Source organism: Suricata suricatta, chromosome 6 (genome assembly GCF_006229205.1).
Source record: "Suricata suricatta isolate VVHF042 chromosome 6, meerkat_22Aug2017_6uvM2_HiC, whole genome shotgun sequence".
Classification (NCBI taxonomy): domain Eukaryota; kingdom Metazoa; phylum Chordata; class Mammalia; order Carnivora; family Herpestidae; genus Suricata; species Suricata suricatta.
Genome location: NC_043705.1, coordinates 43,346,741 through 43,364,085, shown reverse-complemented (window position 1 = coordinate 43,364,085; position 17,345 = coordinate 43,346,741). Strand labels below are relative to the sequence as shown.

Genomic DNA, 17,345 nt, shown 5'->3' with positions numbered 1-17,345 from the left:
GCAGGCTCCAGGCTCTGAGCTGTCAGCACAGAGCCCAACGTGGGACTAGAACTCATGAACCCCAAGACCATGACCTGAGCTGAAGTCTATGCTTAACTGACTGAGCCACCTAGGCACCCGACATTTTCTTTCTTTAAAAGAACTTATGATCTAGTTGGGCTGAAGGGCTTAGGAAACCCAAACAATTAGTAAAGTAAATGGTATCTACCAACTATCATTGAGTGTGAAAGTATTCAGCAAGAAAAAGATTGGTAAGATCTGAGATCATTGAGAAAAACATCAGGAAGGTTGCACTTAAAAAAAGGCCTTGCACACTGTGGAACTGGTAGATATAGACTCTGTGTGTGTGTGTGTGTGTGTGTGTGTGTGTAGGGGGAGTCCTGGGGGTGGAGAGTGTTAGGAGGAAGCCTGCTGAGCAAAGAGCCAAGGGGATTACCACAGCAGAGCTCATGACTGCCACCATTTTAACAGGGTGCTGGTCTATGGGAATGATGTCCCAAGTGGTATCTGGGTTTTGCTCTCTAAAGCTCTTTTCTGTTGGAAATCTCTACCTTGAGCACTCACCCGTTCTGCTCTGAATCTAACTTCAGTAATTTGACCCTCTCAACCTCCCTTATGTCCTGATTTTCCTATTATTTCCCCCATCCTCTTCCCCTTTCTTTACTACACCCCCTTTATTAACGTAAGAGTACAGTGATTAAATGTATATTCGATGACCATAGACTACTAGTGTATAATCATGATCTGTCCTTAAACATGGCCCCAAGGTGGGGCACATGAGTGTCTCAGTTGGTTAAGTATTCCACTTTGGCTCAGGTCACAATTTCATGGTTTGTGAGTTTAAACCCACATCGAACCTGCAAGCCTGCTTCAGATCCTCTGTCTCCCTCTCTTTCTGCCCTTACCCCATGTGTGTGCTCACGTATATGTATGTGTATGTGTGCATGCATACACACATGCATGCTCTCTCTCTCTCAAAAATGAGTAAATATTAAAAAAAAAAAAACCCTGGGACTTAGAAAAAAATAATGGACCCAAGGCAGTATAAGATAATCATCTCGTAAATAAAACTAGTCTGCCAATAGTTGAGGGTCTACAATGTCCATAGCCACTTATCATTTTAAAACTTACATTATTAAAGAAATACATGCATGTGGTAAAAAGAAAAATCACATAGAAGAATTTATGATGAAAAGCAGCAATCTTTCAACCTTCTTTTCTAATCCCAATCTAGCCTCCAGAAGCAACCTCTTACGTTCATGCCTTTGAGATCAAGCCTTCTAATAATTACCTCCATACCTCTAAATAATATACTTCCATTTCTTGATTTTTTTAAAGCTTTAGGCAATATATGTTGACTCTCAGCCATGAAAGACCAAGACTTAGCTCATTTGTATTATATCCCACCTTTCCAATCCTGCAGTGTTTGATCTTTACATTGTTTACTTTTGAGTTATTTTATTAGATAACTTTGTGTTATTAGGTATTATATTTATATCTCTCTGAATCGCCCTTTATCCTCTGTATTACATTTCTCTGTTCCACCCTTCCCTTGCCAACTCCCACCTCATTACAGCCATGTCTTCACTTTTACATTTTCAAGATGGTTAACATTTACATCTGTTCTGAAACCATAATTAACTTTTATGAGGTTTTCCTGTAGATTGAAAATCAAAGAACAGCACTGACATTATTATAACTATGTGAAGATTGCTCACTGTACAGCCAAGCTGTATGTTAGGATTGCATTTCCTTCTTTATGAGCTTAATGAAATGTCCTCTGGGCTACTCAAGATACAATGGTTGTAGCTTCAAGGTCAAAAGGTTTCTCTGGCTTTACATTGCTACAATTGCTTAGAGTTGTAGAATGCTTCACCATTGAACCATGAATTTCTCAAACATCTTTTGATTGTTGCTTCTGTTGCCTTTTCTTCCCTAGAGTTTCTAATGGACTCATTGCCCATTCATATTTAAAAGACAAGGACTAAGTAGGTGATATAGATTTCCTCTGCCCTATATAGGAAGGTCTATCACAGCTTGATCACAGTGTACAGGTCTGGGATCCATCACTGGGGTAAGCAGGCCAGGACCCCCACCTCAGGTCAAAATGAGGAGAGTGTATCTCTGAGCACAAACATCCAACACAAAATCTTAGCTTCTCTCAGTCAATATTTATTCAGTTTCCTTAAGGAGGAGCCCTCCAGAATTTTTGTCAGGGATAAATGCTGGGCTGTGTGTAGCAAGAGGGGAGAAGAGGGAAATGGCGCTCCCTAATACAACTGCTTTGTGTGTAGAGGTTCAAAGAATCCTTTGTTGGCCCAATGTTTTACCATGCCCCTTGGTCTTAAATGCCATCTCTGGGCTTGGGAGCTTACAGGGGATACTCTGGGAGGATCTTTGCAATGTCCTAAATCAGATGTTTTGAAATGTGGTTCCAAGTGTCTGTTTCATCTATCAGCATGTCCCCTTGCTCTTTTCATCTTCTAGAAATTTGTCTGATTTGTCTCATCCCCTGCTTATCCACTTTCCCATTCTTTTCGGGGGTCAGAAAAATCAATGAGTATAAAACTCACTCACGCTCTTGAACAGGTCACACGTCCGTTCACAGCACCACTTTTATCCCTTTATCTCCAAAACATGTAAGTCTTCATACTAGTTTTCTGTTGCTGCTGTAACAAAATACCCAAATACGGTGTAAGTGTATTCTCGGGACACTTTTGGAGGGCAAGAGTCTGAAATGTGTTTTTCAGGGCTAAAACCAAGATGTGAAATCAAGAGGTGTTCCTACTGCAGGATCCAGAAGAGAATCTCTTCCTTGGCTCTTCGACTTTCGGGTGGCTCAGCATTCCTTCACTTTTGGCTACATCATGCCAATTTCTCACTTCCGTTGTCACATCCACATCTACTTCTGTAGTCAGATCTCCTGCCTTCCTCTTACAAGGACACTGTGATTACATTTAGGGCCTCCCTAGATAATCTGGGATAATCTCCCGGTTCAAGACTCTTAATTTAACCACATCTCCAAGTCCCTTCTGCCATGTAGATAACATTCAAAGGTTCTGGGAATAAAGACTTGGGTATCTTCAGGGGCCAGTTCTCCCTTTTTGTTACCACATACAGCTGGCCAGTGATTGGATGTCATGGATTGATTGCTACATTGGCTCTCAATTCTGAATGCACATTAGAATTCCCTGGAGAGTTTTAAAAAATACCGTGGTCTTGACTCTATTTTGCAGCTAAGAGAATTAGAACTTCTAAGGAGTTAGACCTGTGTATTTTTATTACTTAAAAAATTTTTTATGTTGGTACAATTTCCAACTTATCAAAAAGTTGCAAGAAGCTACAAAGAACTCACATATACTCTTGATTTGCCAACTATTTACATGTTGCACTATTTTCTTTATCATTCTCTCAATTTTTTTTTCTGAATCTTTTGAGAGTGAGTCTTTTGTCCCTACAAGTTCTTCATAATCTACTTCCTAAAATTACGAATGTTCTCTGGGGCACCTGGGTGGCTCAGTTAGTTAAGTGTCCCACTTCTACTCAGGTCATGATCTCATGCTTCTTGGGTGTGAGCCCCACATAGGACTCTGTGCTGATAGCATGGACCCTGCTTTGAATTCTCTGTCTCCCTCTCTCTCTGCTCCTCCCTACCTCTCTTTCTCATAAGTAAATAAACTTTAAGAAAAAAAAAAGAATATTCTCTTTCATGACCACAGTGCCATTACCCAAATCAGGTATTTAACATAGAGTTACAGTTTGCTGTACCCACCTTCCACCCCCGGGGGATTGTATTTGATGATATCAGGTGTGCAAACCTGATTTTTTTTTTGCTTCCACTCGCCTGGAAAATTTTTGCTCATTCCTTTCTTTTTAGCCTTTGTGAATTCCTTTGTATTGTGTTTCCTGAGTAGAGCATATAATTTGGTCTTGTTTTGTGAACCAGATAGAGAATCTTTCAGAAGTAAACCAAAGTTTATAAATATTTGCCAACACAATTGATTATCTCAACTCTGAATATTATTTTATGTTATTATTATTACTATGTTTATGTTACATTTTCTGTGGTTTCCATATATAATTTGTTTTCATTCCTTTTAAAACTCTTTTGGTATTTTGGATGATAAATACTTTTGTTTTAGAAATAATTTTTGTGCTTATACCTTTTTTATTTAAAACTTTTTAACATTTATTCAGTTTTGGGACACACAGAGTCAGTGAAGGAAGGGAAGAGAGAGAGGGAGACACAGAATCTGAAGCAGGCTCCAAGCTCTGAGCTGTCAGCACAGAGCCTGATGTGGCCTTGAACTTGCTAATCACGATTTCATGACCTGAGCTAAAGTCAGATGCTTAACTGACTACCACCCAGGTGCCCTTTTGTACTTATACCTTTAAAAAATGCTCCTGTGCACACCCTTTAGGGTGGCTACTATTAAAAACCCAGAACACTGTAGGTGTTGGCAGGGATATGGAGAAGTTGTGCATTGTTGGTGGGGTTGTGAAAGGGTGCGACAGCTCTGAAAAACAGTATGGAAGTTACAAAAAAAAATTAAAAATTGAGCAACCATATGATCCAGAAATTGCACTTCTGGGTATATATCCACAAGAACTGAAGCAAAGTCTTGAATAAATATTTACATAACCATGTTCATGACAGCACCACTCACAGTAGGTAAGAAGTAGAAGCAACCCAAACATCTGACTATGAATGGATGAACAAAATGTGAGACACCTGACATCAATGGAATACTACTATGTAGTCTTAAAAAAACAGACTTCTGTTACATGCTGTAACATAGATGAACTCTGACGCATTATGCCAGGGGAAATAAACCAGTCGCAGAAGGACAAGGACTACGTAATTCTACTTACCTGAGGTATGTAAAGTAGTTATATTCACAGAAGTGGATGTGGCAGGGAGAAGCGGGTTACCAGGGCTGGACAGCTGTTGTTCAGTGGCTACGGAATTTCAGTTCTGCAAGATGAAAAATTTCTAAACATCTTTTCACAACAAGGTAAATATACTTAACGCAAGTGAACTGCAAACTTAAACATACTTAAGATGGTAAGTTTTTTTTTCCATAATATTTTATTGTCAAATTGTTTTCCATACAACACCCAGTGCTCTTCCCCAAGGATGGTAAGTTTTATATCTGTTTTTATCATAATAAAAAATGCCTTTAGCTCTCTGTCTTTAATTAACTCTTTCTATCTGATTTGTTTTTAGTGTAAGCTTTAAATGTACTTTGATACCCATGTACTATGTATACCACAGTCAGTGAGTTTATGCATCAGTAGTTCTAAATCTAACTCTTGGTGATTCTATTGCGCAGAGAGAGCTGTGAGTCACTGGGCAGCTCTCCCATCTAGCCCTTCCGTTCCAGTCGGACATCACCGTTCTATTCCAGCTTTTCTCCCTTCTCACATGCATAAATCTCTCTCTCTGGCTATCCCCAGACTGCCTGTTCAATCTCCCCTACATACCATGCCCAGAGTAATCTCACAGAAGTTCCACTTTGTGTCAGGCGCTCCACTCTTAAAGTCATCAATGGTTCTTTTGTATTGCCTCACACTTGAAACAGGTGAATTGATGTGAGTCCCAGCAGGGTCACTTGCCAGTTATGTGACCTTTGTTAAGTATTGTAAGGTGCTGACATGGTTGCTGGATCATAACAGGTGTTCAATAAACTTTCTTCCATTCTTCTTTTGTTAAGGTCTGGTACCCTATTGATCAGGTCTGCTGGCTCACACCCTTGACCCACTCTCCTGACCTCCCCCACCAACTGGCATAGCCATCTTAGGGTTTTAAAACCAGACTTATCTTTTAGACCAAATTCAAGTAACACCTCTTGCCTAAACACTTCAGCCAGAAATGATCCTGCTTCTGTGTGCACCCACGGCACACTTTTTAACGTGGAACCTTTCAGTGACAGTTTACTTGTGTTCTGCCTTTTTACCAAAGTGTAAATAAAGTTAGTTAAATGGCAACAGAAACCCAAGGACAGGCAAAGAAGGGAGCAGAATGAGCACTCCCTATCTGAGAACTGAGGAATTACATCATTTGCTTTGAAAACTTGTGACCTTGCTTGAAAGATTAACAGTCCCATGTCAGGGGGATGTCCCCTTAGATTGTCTGGCAAGTTACACATTGTACAAACCTATTATACTGAAAGCTCAGTGAGGGCAGGGTCTGTCTCTGAAGCTTCCCTGTACTCGATACAACATTGTTGGAAAGCAATAAATATATCGTGTGTAATAGGGACTATCTATCTAATATAGCTGACAATTATTGAATGCTTATTATCTTCTTGGCCTTGTTCTATGTGCTTTTCATTAAGTCCTCACAATAACCATGTGGAGTGGATCCCATTATTAGCTTCATTTTACCACTGTTAGGCTATAAAACTGAGGTTCAGAGCAGTCAAGAAGCTTGACCAAGTTTGTGCAGCGAGTACATGGCGAGGCTGAGCTGGGGTATGAATTTGAAAGGTCAGTCTTTAGAATTCATGCTGCCCTTCCTGTTACTGCCTGCCATTGATGGACTAACAAAATATAGTCATTTAATTATATGCCTGCACACTATAATTGTTCATATTTTGTTCCAAGATATAGACCATATTGGTATTTTCTGTTTCACTGAATTTCGAAGCAAATGAATGTCAGTGATTCCCTCAGTGCTGACCAGGTGGGCTGGAGTGAGCTACGGGGTCAGCTTTTCTGCGTTTTAAAGCTGACCCTGCCACCTACTTGATGTGTGGCCTTGAACAAGTCACTTAACCTTTCTCGCTTCTCATCTCCAACTTCTGTTGTTGGACATTTACATAGGATTTGTTGCCATAGTAATAGAAAATAATACTGACCTATCTCTCAGGAGTGAGTGTCACGGGGATTAACTAATTTACAGCTGTGAAGAGCTCTCCACATATGAACTGCTAAACAACAGTGAGATTGTAAAGAGAATTTAAAACACCATCAGTTTGTGGAGCGTGCCCATTTGATGCCCATCATTATATGTTTAACCATTAGCATTACTACTCATAATAAACTTTTATGAGGTACTTTAGGTGGTTGAAGTGTTTTTATGAGAGCTAATTAGTTGTTCCAACCAGCTCTATGAGGTAGGTCAGTATTTTTATCATCCCTGTTTTGGAGATTACATTAAACTGGTGCATGCATCATTAAAACATCTTAAACTTTTAGATATTTGGAAGCAATCTGTAAATGGAGACAATTCTCATATAGCTATCACACCTAACATGGAGCTCCAGTGGTAGGGCATTAAGAGAGGAGATTCTGTTTGTGGTTCCCAAAATAAAACACTGGCAAGTCTTTTTATTTTTAATTGTTTGATGTTTACACTTTAGCCATGTGGCAGTGCCTGTGCGGGGCTCTTTTGTGTATCAGTCAGGATGGATTTAAGAAAATAGAGCCCATTTTAGATGTTTCAAAGAAGTTTAACACAAGAATTGGTTATATATGTTTTGGATGGGTTATAAAAGCAAATGGGAGAATTAGGTGCTGGGGGAACAATTAGAAAGAAGAGATCATTCCCAGAAACTCATAGCTTCAGTAATCAGGCCTGCTTCCAGAGCTAGGGGAACAAAAGAGAGATCAAGTTGGCTGAGTCCTGAAGCCCACCTATGGACCAGGACCACGGGGAGAAGCCCCATTGTAGGAGCTAGAACCACAAAAGGTAGCAGCTACCTCTAAAGAGGGGGGCCAACCAAGAAAGAAGAATAGCTTCTCTTCTGCTCCTACCCTCTGAGGTCAGACCTGTGCTTCACACTGTCAGAAACTAATAGGAAGTCACAGGTGAGGGAGTGTGAGAGCAGTGGGCTATAAGTTTCTAGCTCTAGTGTCACACAGCTAAATGGTGAGGATGGATGTATGACTGAGAAAGAGCAGGCACATAAGTGGCCTGTTTTACAAGTTCACTAAGTTTTTCCCTGAGCTCAGGGAGATTCAGAAACTTGCTTTGGCCTTTATATTAGCTAGCGGTGGACATACTATTCAAGATCAGGTTTGCTAGCTTCAAGTGATCTGATGCATGTTCCCAACGCGACACTTGACCTCTCTCAGTCTTAGTGTGCTCACCTTCCCAATGGGGCTTCCGTGGCAGGTGGTAAGAATGTCTATCTTTACCTGTCTTCAAGGATAGAATGAGGACCAAATCAAATCTTGTACATAAAAATACTTGGCTGTTGCTAATGCAACCCCCAAAAGCAGGCTAGTGTTGTTATTTCTGAATAATGTTTGCAAAAATATTTGTAAACATAAATCCAAGATTAAGATGAGATTGCTCTTCCCTTGAATGTAGATAGAGTACCTTACATTTAAAATGTGGTTCAAAACTGAGGGTGTGGGAGGAACATCTTTTAGTTGGTGGCTGCTGTTATTGTTGGATTCAAAAGGAGCTCACAGAATGGGTTAAAAAATTACTTGCAGCTTCTAATTTATTCTGATAGGCTTCTAAAAATGTTGCCAGGTTTCAGCAATACAACTTCTTTTAAAATGAGTATTGTTACATGATTATTAATAATCCTGTAGTATAGAAAGGGAAATGAGATATAACACAATTTCATGAAATAGTTGGTTAGAAACAAATAATGGATATCAAGTCTCCTGAGGTCCACTCTATGAGTGGGCGTGGTGGTAGATTAGAAGGAACATTTTTGGCTGGGTAAACTGAGGCTAGTCATTTATCTCTCTGAATCTCAGTTTCTTCATTAGTAAAATAGGAGTGTTTGTCCTCCTAGTTAGGGTGTGAGTTTCAGAATTGATTGTGATAATGTGTATTAAAGTGTTCGGTAAAATTTAAATTGTTATACCAATATCAAGGTCGACTGCCAAGTTGTCTTGCCGCCTCCTAGACCATACAATAATATGGCTTTTGCAAACAATAAGGAATCCTTACGAAGAAACAAGACTCCGTAGCATCCTATCATCTGTCATTCCCCAATGTCAGGGACTGTACTGAATGTTTATGCCCACCTTCCCCATCAGAGACAGGGAAATCACTCTTACAGACCGTTGTTTTCCCAAGTAACAGCCTTATCATTTGTACTGCTCTGAGGAAAGCTGTGTCGGAATCACTGGCCCCAAACCCCTGCTTTTCATCAATCTCTTTTTGGCTACAGAACCCTGTGGAGGGAGACAATATCCAGATTGCTTTCAATCCAATAACTCACCCCAGACGACAGTAAAAACAATGACAGCAAATCTAAACCCCAAACCCTGGATGTTAAGTGACTCATGAATTGGAAGGTGAGCAACCATTTGCAGGAATTCTTGCGCCACTTTTGATCTGTTTGTTTAAGATGCCAGGCTGTGGTGGTCATCTCTGGGAGCTGTTTCTTTTTGTGGAACTGATCCAACTGTTTTCCTCTCTGTAGGCTCTGGACTGTGATCCTCCCTTTGATTGAGCTGCATTGGCAGGGACTCAAGCTCTGCTATGTCTCCCTTCCCCTGTGGCCACGGAGGCCCCTCAGGGCCAGAGGTGCATTTTTAAGTGAGATCTAGCGTGGGTCTGCCTCACGTGGACAGATCCCAGAATCCAGAGACCATTCTCCTTTCCAGACTGATATCCTGGCCAACAGTTGATCTTGATGTATTTCCTTGTGTCCTAATGTGACTGGAAGAGGAATCCACAGAACCATGTGACTGTTGATTTCCTGGGCATCCCCTTTCATGTCTGTGAACCTTTACATACAGATGCTCTCTTATGCAACAATGATAGAGTATGCATTTATATCGACCAGAGAAGAGTGATGAACAATAATGGCCCCATTAAATTCCACCTTCAATAATTCATGGACTGGGAAGGAGCTGCAGGAGAGGCCAGTTTGACTTCAACTTCTCAGTGCCACAGATCCTTCAAAACCAATTTGTGGGTAAATACTACAAGTCTCCAAAATTAGTGTGCGTACTAAAAAGCAACTATACCCAAAGGAAGCCTTACTGTTTGAATTTAATTGATTTAAAATTAGCATTCCATTTCTTTTGATGGCTGAACTCTTGTTTACTGGGAAAACATTTGTAGCAAAACACATACTGCGTGTGTACCTGGGTATTGATATTCTCCCCGGCAAATACTCTCCACCACAGCGCCTAGATACATATTTGGCTCAGAGACCTGAGCCACTCTCAGGGAACCATTCAAGTCTCCAAAGGAAGTGCTATCTTTACTTGACAAGAACGATGGTGATGTTTAAAATCAGAACAGTCCTATGGATATTCTGTGGTCTCTCAAGCTACTGAATGTGTGGAAAACAGCAGAGAAGAATTTGTTAAGAAAGTGTTACTGTTAAGCTGTATTGGTTTCCCTTTTCTTTCTTTGATTTTTGAAAGGATGGAAAATAAGGGAAGATGAGATGATTGGTTGTCTAACAAGGACGGTTTGTCTGGAAATAGACTTTTGTTATTACTGTAATCCCTTTGTTGCTTCTTCAGTTGAGATAAGGAGAAGATTCTCCAGGGAATACATAGCATGCAGAGGATCCTATGAAATGGGTGATGGATGCGCATGATTATTTGAAATACAAGTACTAATTTACCTTACGGTTCCTATTCCTCTAACAGTTTAAACACAAATGTGTGTGTGCGTATGCTCATGTGTGTGCATATGTGTGTGGATGCATATATACCCATATATGTATCTCTGTGTAAATACTTACATAGAAGTTTTTTTTCCTTTTATAAATGTGTTGCTTTTTCATTGTGGAAAATAAGAGGAAACAGAAAGGATAAAATAAATATCATCCTTGGTCTTAGCACCCAGAGGTAATGTTTTAACATTTCTTCTAAGTATACCTAAAACCTATAGGGTAATATTTTAGTAAAAAAGGAATCATATGGGATATGTTAAATAACTTAAAATTCACTTTTATTCATTTATGGTATTAAGTGTGTATTTCCGTATTCTATGCTCTACATTATTATAATAATAGCTTTACAGAATTTCATCAAGTCTCCTATCAGTCGCCTATTGTTAAACATTTACAGTATTTCCAGTTTTTCCAAATTCTAATGTTATGGTAAATATCCTCAAAGCTACAGGTTGGTGTTTCTTTAGGATAAATGACTAGAAACGAAATGTCTGAGTCATGGGATATACAGAATTTTTAGCTTTTGATACATATTGTTAAATTTCCATCCATAAAGGTTGTGCCAATTTTATTTTATTTTATCATCAGAAATGTAAGGGAGCGGCTATTTCTCCATATTTTTACCAACACTGGGCATTAAAATGATCTTTTCAGCCCTATGGGAAATATAAAGTGAGGGATAGACCAATGAAACCTGATGTTTCACTAAAAAGAATGCTAACAAACACATTATTAGTGTCTCTTAGGGACTGAGTTTTTCCCCACCCTCCACCCATTTGTTGAAGTTCTAAACCCCAGTGTGAGCATTTGGAGATGTGACCTTGGGAGACAGTTAAGGTCAAAGGAGGTTATAAGGGGTGGGGGCAATGCTATAGGACTGGTGTCCTTAGGAAAAGAGGAAGAGACACCAGAGAGCTTGCATTCTTTCTCTCCATGAGAACATAGGGAAAAGGTGGCCACCTGGAAGCCAGGACTCACAAGATACCAACTCTGCTGGCACTTTGATCTTGGGCTTCTGGCCTTCGTTGTGAAAAAATTAATTTCTGTTGTTTACGCCACCTAGCTTGAGTTACTTTGTTGTGGAAGTTCCTGTGTAGATTCTTGGCAAAACTCAGACATTCAGTGTGGCCAGAGGCTACAACAGAGAATATTAATAAGGCATGAAAATAAGAGAGTGGAAACGATAACTCTGGGGCTGTGAGATAATACAGATGGAAGCAGAAGTCTGAACTAGTGGGGCTGCTGACAAGGTGGGCACAGGACAAGTGTAGCCTGTCACAAGCTGAAAGCTATCCAGGTACATCTGATTCATTCACTCATTCCTTCATTCATTCAAAATAGAGCTAAAAAGGGCTCCTGCCTGTACAGTAGCAGAACTGAGGGTTTTTCCTTTTATTTTCTCCTGATATTCCGGCTTCCTTTGCCTAAGAAAAAACATATATAAACTAACATAATATCCACATTTTTCTGACATCATTCCCCTATGTACCAAGCATGTATAAACTAACTGATGTTTTAGAAACACTTTATAACAGGAGATATTGTAACCCATTCTGTGACCTCAGTTTCCTCAACTGTAACTTAGGAGGTTTGGAATAAATTGGTGAGTTTTAAAATTTGTGCAGTGAGCAATACCTAAGGCCACATCCTCCCGTCTTCTCTCCAGTGGTAGCGGTGGGGCTGTGGGGCTCAGGCCCAGTGTGACAGAAATCTAGCTGAGATGTGGTACCTCCTCTTCCTTGTTTTATTAGAACATCTCTTGTTTTTATTTGTTACATACGACTTTATATGAAGAAAATGTCTGTTATGGACTGAACATTTGTGTTCCTCCCATTCAGATGTTGAAATTCTCACCCCTAAAGTGATGGTATTAGGAAGTGGGACCTTTGGGAGGTGACTAGGTCATGAAGGTGGAGGCCTTACAAATGGGATTAGTGCCCCTACAACAGGAACCTGGAGAGCTCTCTTGCCCTCTTTCCACTTTGTGAGGATACAAGGAAAAAGGAGAAGGGGGAAGTCCTCAAGCTGGAAGAAGGCTGTCTCCAGAGCCCAACTATGCTTGCACCTTGACCATGAACTTGCAGTCCCTAGAAGTGTGAAAAATCAATGCCTGGTGTTTATAAGCCACTAAATGCTACACTTCATTAGAGCAGCGTGAAATGACTAAGATAAAGTCCTTCACTTCAAAAAGTATGAAACTTTTAGGACAGGATGATATTAAGTTCCCTTTCAACTATATTCTGTGACCTCCGAAATTGGTTTATTACCTATGTAGGACTTTGCACACTTTGTAACACTCTTTAACGTATATATTCTCATCCACTGTACACATTCAATCCTTTATGTAGTAAGGAGATGTATCATCACTCTCATTTCATATACTTGGAAACACTAAGTGACTTCCCAAGGTCACAGAACTAGAGAACCAGACTTTAATCTAAAGTCCTCTGATACCAAGCTCTGTCATTTCCCTGACACTCTTGTGAGAAGGAGCTAAGAGCTACAAGAAGTGGTAAGGAAAATAAGGAAATGAATCGTAACCCTAATATTTAAAAGTGTAACTAAAAAGTGTAAGTTGCATGCATTTTTATTTTTTTTAGGATAACTGTAAGATTACTTTCCTATTTATTCATCAGTCTTGTTTATCTCAATAAGAGTCATATATTTTGGACATAAGATCTAGAATGGCCCTTACTGTGAATCTAGTGAGTTTGAATAGAAAGCCGTCATTTTAGGACTCGCAGAAAAACACAGAACTACCCGTCAGCATACCTTACTTACAAATAAGGAGCCTAACTGAAAAGGTTTCCTCTGCTTTGAATTTATAAACTTACAGCTAAGAACTGGCAAATCTTGTCTGTTCTCTAAATGCTCATCACCTCCCCCTTTCCAGTCTGTAATATTCTCTTTATATTCAGTAGCAAATCATGCTTTCTTTTCTTTAGTTCCATCAACTGTTTCTTTTTTCTTTTCTGTCCTACAGTATTGTTTATAGGTCCTGGCTCTTTAGCCTTTTGATGGTTAAACAGCCCTGCCCAGTGGCCTATAAAAGGTTATTCCAACACTGTTTTGAACAGCCTCCTAGGATCCTCCTTGATTTGCTCGAAATTGGCTTCTTTTCTAGTCTGGACTCTACCTGACCCAAGGCTTCTTCTCCCGTTCACCAGCAGTGTTTGGATTTGGCTTTTGGCCCCCATTCCCCTGGATTTGACTCTTGTCTCTTCTTTAGGCCTTGGCTTGGTCTCCCCGTTCTGACTCTTCATGCTCCAGACAGCCTACACAGATAGATGCCTAACCCCTATCCTTCTGCCCCTGGAGGTCACCCTTGGGCACTGGCTCATTGTCAGACATCCTGGCCCCCTACAAGGGCTAGGAGGAAGGTGCACTCTGACAATGTAACCAGTGAGAATGCGTCTTAGGCGTCTGAGAGTAACCTTATATCAACAATAACGACCATAATACTACTAATGGCTTATCTCTCAGAATCCACACTCTGTGCCAGGCATGTGGTATGCTAAATATTTATACGGGTAATCTCCTGTTGTGTTTTTCTTACTTCCTCAAGTCTACTGTGTGTTGCCTGGGGCCAGAGTTATGTCTTACACCGGTAACCACTGTAATATAATGGAGCTGGTGGACTTGTGTACCTATTAGCCTCCTCACTTTATAACATACAGTACTTCAAGTGATGTGAGAAGTTTAAAGAGAGGAAAAATATTGCGCATAAACTTGACATTGGTCTTGGAGTTTCCATCATTTTTTATTTCATGAAATATAAAGTTTATATATTGTCAAATGATCCACCTGTCTATTCTCATTTAAAAAGACTCTTTTCTGGGGCACCTGGCTGGCTCAGTTGGTGGAGCATGTGACTCTCAATCTTGGGGTTGTAAGTTCAAGCCCCACATTGGGTATAGAAATTGCTTAAAAGTAAAATCTTAAGGGGGACCTGGGTGGCTCAGTTGGTTGAGTGTCTGACTTTGGCTTCAGTCAAGATCTCCCATCTGTGAGTTCAGGCCCACATCAGGCTCACTGTCAGTGCAGAATCTGCTTCAGATCCTCCACCCCCCTCTCTCTGCCTATCCCTCACTTGGGCTCTCTCTCTCAAAAAAAAAAAAAACAACAAAACCCATAAAAAATAAAATCTTAAAAATAAAGTAAAATAAATAGCAAGATTCTTTTCCAAGCTCCACTTACACCCCACATGAAGTGACTGGAAAAACTTCTATAGTTTTTCACCATAGTTTTCTAGTTTGGAGTCCAGTGTGTTAACTGCTCAAAAATGGCTGTCTTTGACCTAAAATCTCAGGTTATAGCGGTGCCTGGCTAGCTCAGTCAGTGGTGCATGTGACTCTTGATTTCAAGGTTGTAAGTTTGAGCTCTATCTTGCATATAGAGATTACTTAAAAAAATTTATTTTTAAATCACAGGTTGTATAGGTTGCTATCTGAAAGTGGCTCTTACATGCTGCTTTCCTGGTTTTGGATATAAGATAATCGTCCTTCGGGGTCCCTAGCATTACTTAGCTGCAGGAATGACTGCTGTCCTTTTATTTAATCTCTGCTGAGCCTCATGACGACCCACTATACACAGAATCATTCATCTCTGTCTCTAGGTCCCTCTCTGCCCTTAACCTCTGCCTTCTGTCTCTCTTCCTCTTTCTTTCACTCTTAAACACATCCCCCTCCTGGCTGCAAGGAATCCGAAGAACAAACCAGAGAAATTTGACATTTCTCTGGAACACTTGGTAGGTAGCATGGTATATATCTCAGGGAAGGCATACCTTTCCCTTTCATGACAGATTTGGAATACAAATAATCAAAGAAGGCTTTCCTCCATTCAGCTGAGAAAGCAGTAGCCTGAAGCTAAATATATCTTCTGATTCTATAGATGCACAAACCCACAATGAATGAAAAGGAACTTATAAGAAAAGGAGGATGATCAAATTGCTTCAGGCTCTCTGCCTGATACCTGTTAGGGGCTGAGTACATGCATTTATTTGCATGACTGATTTAATGGTCACCCTTATGACATTGTTAATCATCATGATTATAATAACTTACATATGTGCAGTGCTTTCCAGTGTTTAAAGTCTTATATATATAAGTCTATATACACAATCTTATCAGGTCTTCACAGCAAACTTGGGAAGACCACTTGCCAGAAGATTGGCCTTTTTCTGCCCATCCCTTCTCCCTCACCTCTCCACCAGGGGTGAGAGTAACCAGCCTTAATGCAACTGAGTAAAGCACTACTATGTCTCACTGAGTTGCTGTGGTAAACACAGGGTTGCACCCAACAAACCAGGCTTGGATTTGCTGCATGTTGGATCCAGTGGGCATTGGTGGGAGCTCCATACTTCCCCATGAACATCATTCTCCACCTTGTTTTTATTATTGATTGTTAAGCACTACCTTAGCAATCGTAAGCACTTCTCTGGCTTCAGAAGACTTCAAGAGTTCACAGCTCAGTTCCTCCAGACCTATAGACAAGGCTGAGGGTAGTTGGAGCAATTCCACTGGTTTTCTTTCTTATCTCTAACCTTGTAGTCTCAAGTCTCTATGTGACCTGTAATTATTAGTCACAGAACCCCAAACTCTTCCCAGTTCCTACCTCTCCCGTATGTTCAGTGGTATGGTATCTAGCCCTATGACACAAATACAGCAAATACTACTATTTCTCAGTTACAGATGAGAAAACCGTGTTAGGGAATGATAGCATTTGTTCATAGAACCGGTTTGGTAGACAGGAACAGTTCTTAGATCCTCTGATTTCCGAATTAGTTATCTTTCCTGGTATGAAATATACGTTGATGCCCCTTTTAAAAAGTTTTCAGAAACAGGCACAATTCCAATTTTTTTCTAAAAAATTGTTCATTACTTTGCCATTTTATAAAGTCACGTTAGCTGCACTTTATGGTCCTTTAGAGTCAATGTGAAAATGCATTTATCATTAGACCTTATTCCCAGTCCATAAGCCTCTTCTCTAAGAAATATCTTCTAACTGGTAGGGGTGAATCTTGATAGCTACATTTGTAGTCCATGATCTTTCCTTCTTTTAGTGGCTGCCCACAAAACAGGGGAGCTTTGCAGGGTGGAGCATACTGTCTCTCCTGGAAATGTGGAATGTGACTGAATGGATACCAGGTAGTCAGTTTTATGGGTCACTGGAACCAAGGACAATTAAGCTCTGGGGCCATGGCCCCCGTGTTTGGACATAAAACCACAAAACAGAGATTAGAGAGAGGAGGAAAACGCTGGGACCAAGCACGAAGAGAGAAGAGACAGCAGGTGGCACTGGGGGAGCGGAGCCAGGCGTGCAGCAGGGGCGGCTGCCTGGCTTCTCCACCGCTTTTCCGTCCACAGCTCCAGAAGAGGGAGGCGCTCAGCCCCCGCAGTTATTCCTGCCCTGAGGTTGTAGGAGCCGCTCATGAGTCTTTCTCCTCAAGTCCCGTTTTTCATTAAGTTAAAGAGGATTTCTAATATTCATCATCAAAGGGCTTCACCTCAGATATTCAGAAAATGACTTTCTACAATTATTTGCTCCCAGCATGTCTGTCCTTGGAAATAGCTACAGAGTAGATATAGATTATCTATAAATTAGATATAGAAAATAATCATCTCTGGACACGGCTGTGGGTGCGCACACACTCGGCCGCACACACCCCTGGTACACACGCCCACGACTGTGTGGCCGCCAGACAGCCTTCCTCATCCCTGCTGGCTCACCGGTCCCTCACCC

The 17,345-nt window shown here is 40.6% G+C and overlaps 1 long non-coding RNA gene across 1 annotated transcript in view; it reads right to left on the bottom strand.

The window, feature by feature from the left end:
* Nucleotides 1-2,628: 2,628 nt before the first annotated feature.
* LOC115294518 overlaps nt 2,629-17,345 on the bottom strand; it is a 37,542-nt gene continuing 22,825 nt past the window's right edge. Inside the window, exons 2-3 of the long non-coding RNA XR_003909929.1 lie at nt 4,873-4,975; nt 2,629-2,669 (exon numbers count right to left, since the gene is read on the bottom strand). This is a non-coding gene — a long non-coding RNA (uncharacterized LOC115294518). The remainder of the gene's footprint in view (nt 2,670-4,872; nt 4,976-17,345) is intronic.